A 12,508-nucleotide genomic window follows, 5' to 3' on the forward strand; every position below is an offset into this window, starting at 1 on the left:
ACAAAAATTAAATTTATTATTGAATGTCAAGCCGTTGCAACTTGCAGTTCATTTCAAATTGTGCCTTACAAATTTCTATTTAGTCTCTGCTAGCATTTATCTTTCCATAAGGGAGAAAAAGAGTAAAGCAGAGAGAACTGACTCCAGAAATTAGATAATTGAAGACAGTTAAAAAGGAACTGCATATACATTGGGAGAAAGGGATAAGGTAATACATGCATCACAACTGATAACGTGGGTTAAAATAGAAATAAAAAAACTGGGGAGTGTGATATCTGTGAGAGAGAAATGCGCTGATGAGTACTACTGCAGCATGTTAATTGGCAAAGTCTCACCTTGGATATGTGTTTTGTAGGCTGGTGAAGTGTGTGTGTGTGTGTGAGAGAAAACCTGCTGCATGATACAGGTCAGTAAAACCTGCCCTTTTTTCCACCTCCTCTCTCCTTGTTTTTGTTTGCTTTCATTATAAAGCAATACATTTCAACTGCATCCCAAATGACAGCCTCTAAAACAACAAGAATCAACACCTCTCCGACAGTGTAGACCAAAAACTCAGTATAATAATCTAAATGTTGACTTTATTGCTGTACTCTTGTATTGAATTGTATTAGGTTTAGCTAGATGTACTTCGTAAACAAGTGATTCAAGAGTATAACAGAAAATATGCTCTTACTGCATGTGGTTTGATGGGTTTTTTTGAGTATATTTTAGTAATGAATTAGTAATCCATGAATAAATCAATAAATCAATTAAATAAAATGTTTAATCCTTGGTTTAAAATACATCAACCTCAACATAAGTTGTGTTTTCACTTCTTGGGCGGAGGTGTAGTGTGTCATGTGTTTCCAAATACGAAACCACTAATTAATAATACAATAATACAGGTTAAATTATTTAAATGGTCTATGGCAAACAGTCACAATATGTTACTATAACAACATCATTCCGTGGTATCACTCCTGTCCTATGACTAAGACTACACCTTCTGTCCTTCTAAAGCCTGTCAATCAACATGCCACCTGGTTGTCCCACAATATTCACAAGAGTTTGTCTGAAGAGTCATGCCCAAGAGTATTAACACCACTTATAAAACAAAGCATACTCTTCTAACAATGTACAAACTTACTGACAAATAGCCAGTTAGACCAGTTTTTCATAATTCAGTCGTCAGCAGTAAAACAATTGTTTAGATCAAAAGGAGAAACGCCATTGCACCTGTTATCACGCACACTCCATTAACACAAATATAAATCAGAGCTAAAAAAGAAAAGAAAACGTCACCTGCAGTGACAAGTCCGTCTATCTCTCCATCGATTTCCATTCAGTCTTCTGCCCACCATTCAGCTCAGCCCCAGAATCCAGGCTCCTGCTGCTCTTCACCATGTCATCCCAGAGAACCGACAGTCTGAACAAAGCAAGCCTCCATGCTGCACTATTTGCTGATTTCCCCGTGCATTGTATCTCTACCTCTCCCAACTCTCTTTTTCCAATTCACACTGTTCACACATTTCTCTTTTAGCTCACTTTCTCACCCACAGCTGGCAATCTTCCAGTGAGTTAGTTGTGAACATGTGTGCGAATAATTTGCCTAGAAACACATTCCTACTCACACAAGGAAACACTCTGACACACACAAACATACCTACCTGCGTAAGGGTTTCTCCTTTGCTTCCGGTTCCAAATCCTAATTCCTTTAACAGGCATGATGTTATCTGATCACTGCACTGCTACAGACAGTGCAAAGTTGGGCCCTTACACACATTACCAAAAGTACCAAGGCACCCCTAACATCAAGACTACACACTGACACACACACACACACTCACAATCTGCAACCTCTGTACCGCCTCGCTGCACGTGTGCAGAGCCCACACACACGTCGGCCAATCAAAAACCTGTCACAAAGAAAGAGGGGTGAGCGAGAAGGGAGTGGTGCATTCAAGGGGGGCCCCTAACCGGTAACCTCTCAACCCTAAGGTTGCTACGGTGATGCGGATGCTATCTGCCAGTTTCAGTTGTTGCCGGGGCGATGCAGCATGGCCCGTTGACTCTGTTAGCGGGTCCTCAATGCCTCTTTTAGTTATCAAGTTGGGGTCATCGGCACATGCACAGGCAAGCACACATTTCTGAAATAAGTTCTTTGAAGTGCTAAGCTGCTGAGCAATCAAGCTTAAAGAATGGTCAAGTTTAATTTGATGTGAATCAGTTTGGAGAAGGAGAATGTGGCCTGCAGAGGGTTTTTATTTAAACACAGGAACAGAAAAAGTTGCAAACACACAAATTCAATTTTGTGTAAAAGTTAAATGTCCACCCAACTTTCATCCCTAAGTTTCATATACACATTATCATGTCTTTAGGTAGGTATGTTTAGGAGCATGTGCAGCTCCAACAGTTCTGTGAAACTCCACTTCAACACCTGAAATGCGACTTTCTTCACCGCTAAATGTAAAGACAGTTATTTGTCTTTACATTTACCCTTGTGTCTCTGCTTCAAGCCTCCTATCATCCTTTCACCATCTTCAGCCTGTGCATCTTGGCCTTTTTTTGCCCTCTAGCTTCTCCCCATCCACTCCTCTACAGTCCTCAAGCAGACAAAGAGCCGTCTAACGTGATTATTGAGGGCTTTTACAAACATCAATCACACTCCTAGAGCACACAATGTTCAACTGAACCAGAAAAGATAGGAGAAACAGGCTTGATCAGTGAGACAGACTAACATTGTGATTTTGCCTGCAACCACGTGTCTTCTGCATGTCATTTAAAGTTAGTCTGCATAAAATCAACTCCGACCTAAAGTGTGTTTGAAGCCAATGAAAAAGGTAATTACGTGTGTGAAAAAATACCGCACCGGTGCTTACATTGTTTGCCTTAATCATAACTTGCAAAGCATCCGGAGACCTTTTGACTATCCCTTTCCGCATGACAATTCATCACTACCGTTCTACTTTTCCAATCCAGCAGAAACAGCGGTGAGAGACGTGTCACATCCTGTGGCTGGTGACGCTATCACAAGGGAACAATCAGAGAGAACAATCAGAGGGTGGTGATTGGACGAGGCAGCTGTCCGATGAAGAGCATTTTTCCTCTGAGGTCTGAACATATGGTCAAGGGTCTGGGGTGGAGGGAGGATGGCGACAGGGACAGGAAATGGAACAGGATATAGTTGACAGCGCCATCTCCCACAGGATGCTGAGAAATACATCTCTGACAAAGGCTTAGTTCATGGTAAATGGTGTGAAATGTGGATAGGGAGAAGAGGTTAACTTAAAGGGCCCATATTATGCTCATTTTCAGGTTCATAATTGTATTTAGAGGTTATATCAGAATAGGTTTACAGGGTTCAAATTTCAAAAAACATGTTTTTGTTATACTGCACATTGCTGCAGCTCCTATTTTCACCCTGTGTGTTGTGCTCTCTGTTTTAGCTACAGAGTGAGGCATCTCACTTCTGTTCCATCTTTGTTGGGAGTTGCACATGCGCAGTAGCTAAGTAAGCACTGCTAGCTAGTCAGAAGCAGAGTATGAGGGCGTGCCACGCTAGCAGCTAGGCGAGCATTATAACATGTGTTACAAAGTGACGGACGTTTGTCACGAAAGTAAAGGCTGGACTACAATAGAGCTGTTTGGAGCAGTTTGTGAACAGTGTTTTCTGTTGGAAATGGTAAGTCCCTTTGGGGTGGACTTTGGGCTTTTTCACTTTGTAAACCTTTTACATGCACACAAAAGGGATAAACCCAATAGCGTGGCTTAGAGGGCTACGCCTATACTCATAGAATCTGGAGTTACAATAACGTAACTATCGATATATAACACAATAAAGGAAAGGGGAAAAGCCTGGGGTACCAGTAAGAGAGAAAGGAAAATTGATGGTGGGCTAAAAAGAACAGAAGTACAGTGGCTGACAAGGAGACTTGATACTTTCCCTGAAAATTCACATCAACATGCTCCCTTTCTTTCATCTTTTCCTACCAACCCAATGACCAACACACTACTTCAACTTGTTTGAAAAGGGTTTCATTTAGCACAAATCCATTTTTCACCTTTTCTTCAAAGCCCTGCTTTACCAAAGTTGTGCATGTTCACATCTGTGAAACCCCCAGTACTACTACAGTCTTAGAAGTGGGTTTTACTAGTTGGTGTTTTTATATTTCTTATTCTCCATTCTCCAGTTCATTCATTCATAGTGGTTGACTAAATCTAGGATATTCTCACTTTCTCTTATTTCCTTCACAAACCCCTTTTCTAGCTTCATTCATCTTTGAAGGCATCATACTCCTATTCTCACGTCATCACAACTTTTTTCTGTCTGCTGGAGCGTATGTGACAACAATCCGATACGTGAAAAAAAAAAAAAAAAACAGAGCGCGATAGCCACAACTGTGTGTGACACCAGCATTCAGACACACAAACATTTCTACAAAGGATTTCCTCCTCCTTTTCATTTTTTATGCATTTCCTCTCCCCCTTCCCTTCTTCGCTTCCTATGTCTCTTCCCTTACCCCTACCTAAAAAGCCCTGGTGAAGAAAACAATAGCATTGAGACACATGCATACCATATAAGAAACATAAAAATGAACAAAGAGGAGAAAAAGGGCTAAATGAAAACAACTCAAAAACCTCAGAGCACTCTAATGTGTATGTTTTGAATATGAACAAATGCACGCGCGCACCTGCACGCGCACACAGACATACAGACACACAGACACAGACACACAGTGTGAAGCTGTGCTGCTGTGGTTGAATGGGTTTGGTCTGAACTGACACGCGGGAGTGAAAACACTGCCACATGGACTGCCTTGCATTTTAACTCTGCCTTCACACTGCAAGGTGGTGTGTGTGTGTGTGTGTGTGTGTGTGTGTGTGTCCTTTTCTCACACTCCTCAGCATTTGATGCCAAATTACACTCATTAGCACCATGAGAAAAGTCGACAAGGCCTTCAATCAGACACACATAAACACAATTAGGGATATAGCGGTGCACACACACAGATCTGCATAGAGAGAGAAAAACATACATAAATAAGACTACGAGCTCCGCTGTCTGGCACCAGTGAGACCACAGAATGAAGCAATCAAGATGTTTGATTGAGTTTAGAAACATTTGATCACGCATGTATCCCATGATTCCTGAGTCATAGTCAAACTAAGGGATAGAGGAAGGAGTGAACACAGACCGATACAGACGGGCAATTAAAAAAAGTACAAATTTGTCTAACATCTGACATGAATTCTGGGAGTAACAAGAGTTGCTGCACCAGAAGGCATCAGTATGTGAATGTGAACTTGGGCATGTCTTGGTCATGTGTGTCTGGACAGTATCAGAAGAGGGCTGCAACAGAGAAAAGACAGCCAGAGAGTGCTATCAGTAAATGTCAACGCCACCCGGTAGTAGGGCACACTGACCACACATACAACGTCAGCAGGAACTGTGTTGTCTCTCTCAGGGGTTCAGCTCTTGTCAAATGTGACATTCAAGTCTTGGAAACACAACAAGTGAGAGCAATGACGGTGTATGTGTGTCCATGAATTAATTCAACTCTGCTTTTAGAATACTGCCTGTTGGTCCAAAGTGAAGCCAATATATCAATATAGCCCATACTGTATATTGTCAAAGTAAGAGTTCCTGAAAACAAAGCTGCATCTGTTCCTGTTACAAAGGGGATATATATTGCTCCCTCAAACCCCACCAGTCAAGATTAGTTCCTCATTAATTTGTTTTGCCTATTACTTTGTTCAAAATGATACAAATTGTGGGAGTTAGTATTCCATCAGGCTTTATTTATTTGCTCTGTCATCTACCTTTGGGGGGGAAACTCAGCTTTAGCTAAGCTGTGCTGGAGGAACAGTACAAACGTCCTGTTTGGTGCCATAAAGCAATCAATCACCAAGAATGTCTTTATGCCATTAGTCTAGCTAATGTAAAACGCTGCCAGACGCCTGAGTGATTCATTGTTACTAATCAGGTCCATGAAGTGCCTTTACAACGTTGACACAATTTGTGTCAACAGTGCAATGAAATAATTAAGTGGGCTACCAAAACAATCAGACTGATAACTGTGCTTCCTAATGTTGACCACAATATCGAGCTCATCTGTCATTGTTTATGAACAAACTCATAAACTGAAATGAAGAGAGAAGCCAGATTTGCTGGAAGGTGACACAAGATACAGAGAGAAAACAAACATACACCTTAGGGATATGATCCTCATGCATGATATTTATATCAAGGTATGGTTGTGTGTGTGTGTGTGTGTGTGTGTGTGAGTGTGTGTGTGTGTGTAAAAAAAAGAGGAATGCAAAGTCTAAAAATCTAACACTGCATCTGCTAAAATGATACTAGATACTAAAGTCTACATTCATCTCTCTATGTGGGTATACGGAAATGTAACCTGATTCCATTTATAGTGTCCCAGTGACCCACAAGGAAAAACCAGCAACAGAGAGCAAACTGGTGTGTGTGTGTGTGTGTGTGTGTGTGTGTGTGTGTGTGTGTGTGTGTGTGTGTGTGTGTGTGTGTGTGTGTGTGTGTGTGTATATACACGTGTGACTTATGGTGTTACTACGTTTCAAGCCATTTGCCATGCTTTGAATGGCTGGTAGACGTGAGCTCACACAATGGGCTTCTGTTGAAGGCTGGGTGATGGGGAGGAGAGATTAAATGAGAAGAGAGAGAGGCTCAAAATGGGAAGGGCAACACCACACATCTATATAAAATTGCACTTTGTAGTTCAACACATGATTCAAAATACAGTAGGGAAGTCTCTCACTGTAAAAGGAGAATGAGATAGAGCTTATTCTTTAGAAAAGCCACATTTATCTGGCTATGTTCACTTTATAGATGTATTTAGAAGTTATGTGACTAATTACAGTACTAGCCGATGCCTATCCAATCAGTGTTTTGAGTAAGTGGGCAAAAAAGCCTTTCGCAAAGTATTGGGGTACAACCTTTAATTGCTCAAGCGCACATGTGGCAAAACTCAGCAAAATCCAAAGCACTACGCCCAAACTTTGGCAGAGGATAGGAAACAATTGGGGTTTAACCCAAACCACAAACCACTCTGTTGCTTCACATCCCTGAAAATAATATGTACCCCAACTTGTGCAAGTCTTGAGCAGAAACAAAGGGATGGGACAAGGAGGAGTGGAAGAGCAGAACTGCTGGGACCTTGTGTGTCACCTCCCTGCTTCTGAAATTGCCTCCCCTCCCATCCCTTCCCATCCCTTCCCCAGCCCACAACCACATGAAAGGCCTACTGGGTTGGGTTCCCATATGGTGAGGAGACAAGAGGGTGTGTGTCTGTGTGCGCGTGTTTAGACGGCTTAGCTGGTTAATGGGGCTCCCTTCGACCTAGTGCCCCCAGCCGTAAGAGCCCTACAGACAGCTGTTTTCCTAGAGAGCCACACACACACACACACACACACACACACCTCCCTGCCCAATTAGGACGCCAAGTTATGTTGTTAATGGCCGTTAACCATAAACTCCCCCGCTCCACTTTTATTTCTCCTTCCTCTCTCCCCCTTTCTTCAAGCACTAACTCATTTGCAATGTCATATCCCAACAACAGAGGAGATAAAAAATGCAAATGTAGTATTGGGACACATTTAGTGTTTTTCCAATAACTGTAAATCAAAAACTTGACCAGAAAATTGCAGTGTTTCAGATACATTTCCAGACTTTTCAGAACTGTGCAGGAACCCTGTTATACTCGTGGGAACCCTCATCTTATTTATATTCACTGTTTACATACAGTCATGTGAAAAAATTAGGACACCCATGCTAAAGTTGACTAAAAAGAGGAATAAAAAAATCATCTTTTGGAAATTGATCTTAATGCATTAATTAAAAAAATGAGGAAAAATCCAACCTTTAAGGACACCAATTTTGTTTGTGAATGAATAATGTATCGTAAATAAATAAATGTTCTTCCTTAAAATACAGGGGGCATAAGTAAGTACACCCCTATGTTAAATTCCCATAGAGGCAGGCAGATTTTTATTTTTAAAGGCCAGTTATTTCATGGATCCAGGATACTATGCAGCCTGATAAAGTTCCCTTGGCCTTTGGAATTAAAATAGCCCCACATCATCACATCCCCTTCACCATACCTAGAGACTGGCATGGTTTTATTTCAGTTAGCCTAATAGCTGGTTTGATTTGCATTGAGAGATGATTTTATGCAAAGTACCCCATGCCAATCTCTAGGTATGGTGAAGGGGATGTGATGATGTGGGGCTATTTTAATTCCAAAGGCCAAGGGAACTTTATCAGGATGCATAGTATCCTGGATCCATGAAATAACTGGCCTTTAAAAATAAAAATCTGCCTGCCTCTATGGGAATTTAACATAGGGGTGTACTCACTTATGCCCCCTGTATTTTAAGGAAGAACATTTATTTATTTACGATACATTATTCATTCACAAACAAAATTGGTGTCCTTAAAGATTGGATTTTTCCTCATTTTTTTAATTAAGGCATTAAGATCAATTTGCAAAAGATGATTTTTTATTCCTCTTTTTAGTCAACTTTAGCATGGGTGTCCTAATTTTTTCACATGACTGTATACAGTCAATGCAGCATCAACCAGCGCGTCCAATGTTCATCTCTCACAGTCTGACATGCTTGTTCACCCTGACACACTGCATTTCAGAAAACTGAACTGTCATGAATGCACTAAAAGGTGGATCTATTTAAGGCATCAAATTCCTCACTCTCACTCACTTATTCTGTCTTTCATTTCTTCCTTTCTTTTCTTTAATCCAGCTGTATGCAACACTTTTATTCTTATTTTACTTTATTCTCTCACCTTTTCAGCACCTCCACCTTATCTTCTCATTTTCTCTCCCTCCCTCTCTCTGCTCCCTCTACTTCTATTGAGCTACTTAATTGTGACTGTTATAGAATAGTCAGCTTGCTCGAGGGCTCGAGACTGGCCAAAAAGGTGTGCGTACGTGTGTGATTTTAAGTGTGTAACTGCGCTGGTCTGCCAAAGGGAATTAGGCTCTATTTTCCTCTCTCTGTTGTGTATAGCCCTGTCTGACTTGTCAGCCTCAACAGCACACAGATGGATACAAAAACACTTTCAGAATAGATGCATAAAAAAGAGAAAGGGAGAGGAGGGAGGGGGCCAAGGAAATGCAATGAGCTAAATACCACAGTAAGACTGACTAAGTCAAAGAATGGAAGTGAACAAAAGGCAAACAGTAGAACACTTCAACAGAAATACGTCTATGTATTCTGTGTGAAACCCATAAAGACACTCTGCAAGAAATGTGTTTTATCTTTAAAATGGCTGATAATACACACTGGTCTGGCAGCCTGGCAAATGTGTAATCTACTGTACTTAGTGGCTGGTCCTGTGACTTTTACACCTCATTTTTCACAAGCTGGTTTCTCCAAATACACGAGGTCCTGATTCAGAGCTATTATATTGATGAGTTTAAAATATTAATATTATATGAATCAGAGTTTACCTGGGACATTAGATAATTTCTCTTGAGCAGGGTCCCCAGTCCGAGGGTCTATAAAACAAATTGTTCACTAGGATCATAAAGTGGTATTTAGGGGTGGGAAAAATATCGAAAATCGTATATATCGTGATTTTTTTTTTTTTTGCGACAATTTTTAAAACCAATTCTTTTCCCTAGAATCGATATTTTTTATTTATTCTTTTTACCAATGATTTACCTAAATATTTTCTGTTTATATGTTACCGTCGACGGCGACTACATCATATCTGTGTCAGACTGACATGTTTAGAAAACAATTTGTTTTTAGAAATGTCTTATGATATTTTGTCTCTAGAAGTGTATTATTCAACTTTTGTTTTTGTTAAAGAAGGAAAAGAAAATTGCAATACTCAATACTATCGAATCGCAATACTTATTGCAATAAGAATTGAATCGGCACCCATGTATCGTGAAAGAATCGAACTGGGACCAAGCAGACAACAGCTAATTTAAATTGTAGCCACTGCTGCTATAACATGCTACCAGTTATGTTTGTCATTTTAATCAGTAAAGGTGGTTTGATTAGAAATTAATAAGCATCAGAGCTTAATGAATTTGGCTATTTTGCCAAATGTGAACATGATCCAAGATAAAGCTATCGGTAACCAACCCTAGTTGGAGGTTTCAAAAATCCTCTGACAGGACTATCTTAAGATGTAACAGCAGAGTCTACTGCATTTTCTGCATTGGTGAAAGTTGTCATAGAAATTCTTCTGTCAAACTTAAAAACTTTAATAACCACTACATTAGTCATAGGTTTTGTTCCACAGCTGTGTGTAGGAGTCAAAATGGGTCTATGGAGGAAGGAGGTCACAGACAGGTTTGTTCTGTTGCATTACTGTTGAGTCTCTTTGCTGTGTTTTCCAGTTTTTATTTTATGTATATGAGAAGCAGTTGAAGTGATAAAGAGGGAAAAATAAAGACAAAGAGTGGGAGAGGAGATAACAAAAGACAAAATGGAGAAGATAGCAGGACACAGCACAAAGAGCAGACCTATTCATAAATGATTGATAAAAGAGAAAGATTGATGGATTTCTCTTTTCCTCCCAGCCCTATGGGGATCTGACATTTCCATCCAGACCACTCATCACTGCCTCAGTCTTTCCACAACAAATACAAAGACCGTCAGTCTCATCTCCAAACCTCCAGGGTATCGGGGGCCCAGAGGACCTCTGCTCCACCAAGGCCCAGAGCCCTTACCAGGCTTATTAACCTGCTTTCCAACTCAGTCTTCTTCCAGGACCTTTGGGCCTCTAGAGTGCAAGTTTATCCATCAATCCCTGGAGGTTGGAGGGTTGGGGGTGGAGTGGGGGGGGGGACTTTCTTTTATGTGGTGCCGCCTTGTTTGCTGCTGTGGGCCTCATTGAGGTTAGCGGATCAAACGAAGGAGTTATGTTTGAACGTGTGTGCATGTGAGAGAGAGAGAGAGAAAGAGAGAGAGAGAGAGAGAGAGAGAGAGAGAGAGAGAGAGAGAGAAATACAGTTAAAGATGGTTTGGTGCATTAAGTAGAGGGAGACGGATGGAAAGAATCTGTGTTTAAAGAGGTGATAGGTCTTAAGAGAAGATAACAAGTGGGTTTTTTTGTTTAACAGGTCTGGTATTCAGGGATACAGACAATATACACCCAAATAATTCTAAGTTCATCTGCACATATACTACAACATTTTTATCTGATGGAAAAAAGCCACACAATTTCTGTTGGAACCATAACTTGGATTAAGTGATTCAAAACAAGAGAAGTGAGGAACAGGACTAAAATTACAGCCTAAGCACCAGGACTCTATACAATTACATTGGAAACAGTGCAACATGAAACACACAAACCTTGAGTACAGACAAAATGCCTATCGCTCTGAGGTAGGAACCGGATCCTTCACAAACAGCAGTGGATCCAACAGGAGTGAAACTGCCCTCCAACGACCTCAGCTGAAGGCACTGACAGGTGCACAATAGTTATCTGATCCACTAGCATCACTGCACAAGACCGTTCATATCCTACAGCTGGAACCGATGCCCTTTCATGATGATAATCATCAACCTAAATAACAACTGATAGGTTACTACATTTATCAGTGAGCATGCATTTCTGGCATTGAAATAAGCTTTAAAGCCTAAATATCTGACATACAACATCACATATGTATATGAAGTCTGTCAATCCAATTCCATTTTCTTACTTTTACCCATGCATGGACACCAACATGTACCACTATATTATCTCAATTTGAGAGTTAAAATGATTAGACAATAAAAAATTGTTCCTAGTTTCAGCTTCTCAACTGCGGGCATTTACGGTTTTATTTTGCCCTATGTGTTGTGATTCCGGGTGACTATTTTGAAGCCATCTGATTTAGGAAATTGTAACGAGCATTTTCTGACATGTTGCAGATAAAACTATTAATTGATTAAACAAAAAAATAATCAGCAGATTAATCAATAATAAAAAGAATCATTAGTTGCAGCTTTGGTTATGTTGTTAGATTTACTTCTTCATTGTACAGCTCAGATTTACCACATTTGACTTCATTTTTTGCTATTATGTGACTTGACAGTCTCAATACTCTTCCACAGATTCTCTATTAGCAGACAAGGTATAGGCCTAATATGGTAACAGCAATTATACTACCACCTTTTGTGAACACACACACACAGAGAAAGAGCAGGTCAAAAACACAGCTAAGTCAATATAACACATACACAAGCTGGCAGTAGCCTCGAGTGTAGACATGTAGATTTGTGACCGAAAGGTTTGACGATTCTAATCCCAACACTTTTACTCCCCAAACAGCCATTGCAGAAAACCCTTGAGCAAGGCACTTTTTGGAGCAGGACAGTCACATTTGTCTGACAGGTTTTAAACAAGTTTATAATCTAAAAATCTGAATCTGCAGACCAGCCCAAACCTCACCATATGAGACAGACGAAAACTCAGCCAACAGCAGCAGGAGAGAAATGGCAATGTGGCCATAATTCGTGAGCAGTGCTCACTCAAAGC

General features: G+C 40.5%; 1 protein-coding gene across 8 annotated transcripts in view; it reads right to left on the bottom strand.

Moving 5' to 3' along the window:
• nhsl1b (NHS-like 1b) overlaps positions 1–12,508 on the bottom strand; it is a 114,716-nt gene that overhangs the window by 87,252 nt on the left and 14,956 nt on the right. The gene's annotated exons all lie outside the window — the stretch shown is intronic.

Source organism: Sander lucioperca, chromosome 19, assembly GCF_008315115.2.
Source record: "Sander lucioperca isolate FBNREF2018 chromosome 19, SLUC_FBN_1.2, whole genome shotgun sequence".
NCBI lineage: Eukaryota > Metazoa > Chordata > Actinopteri > Perciformes > Percidae > Sander > Sander lucioperca.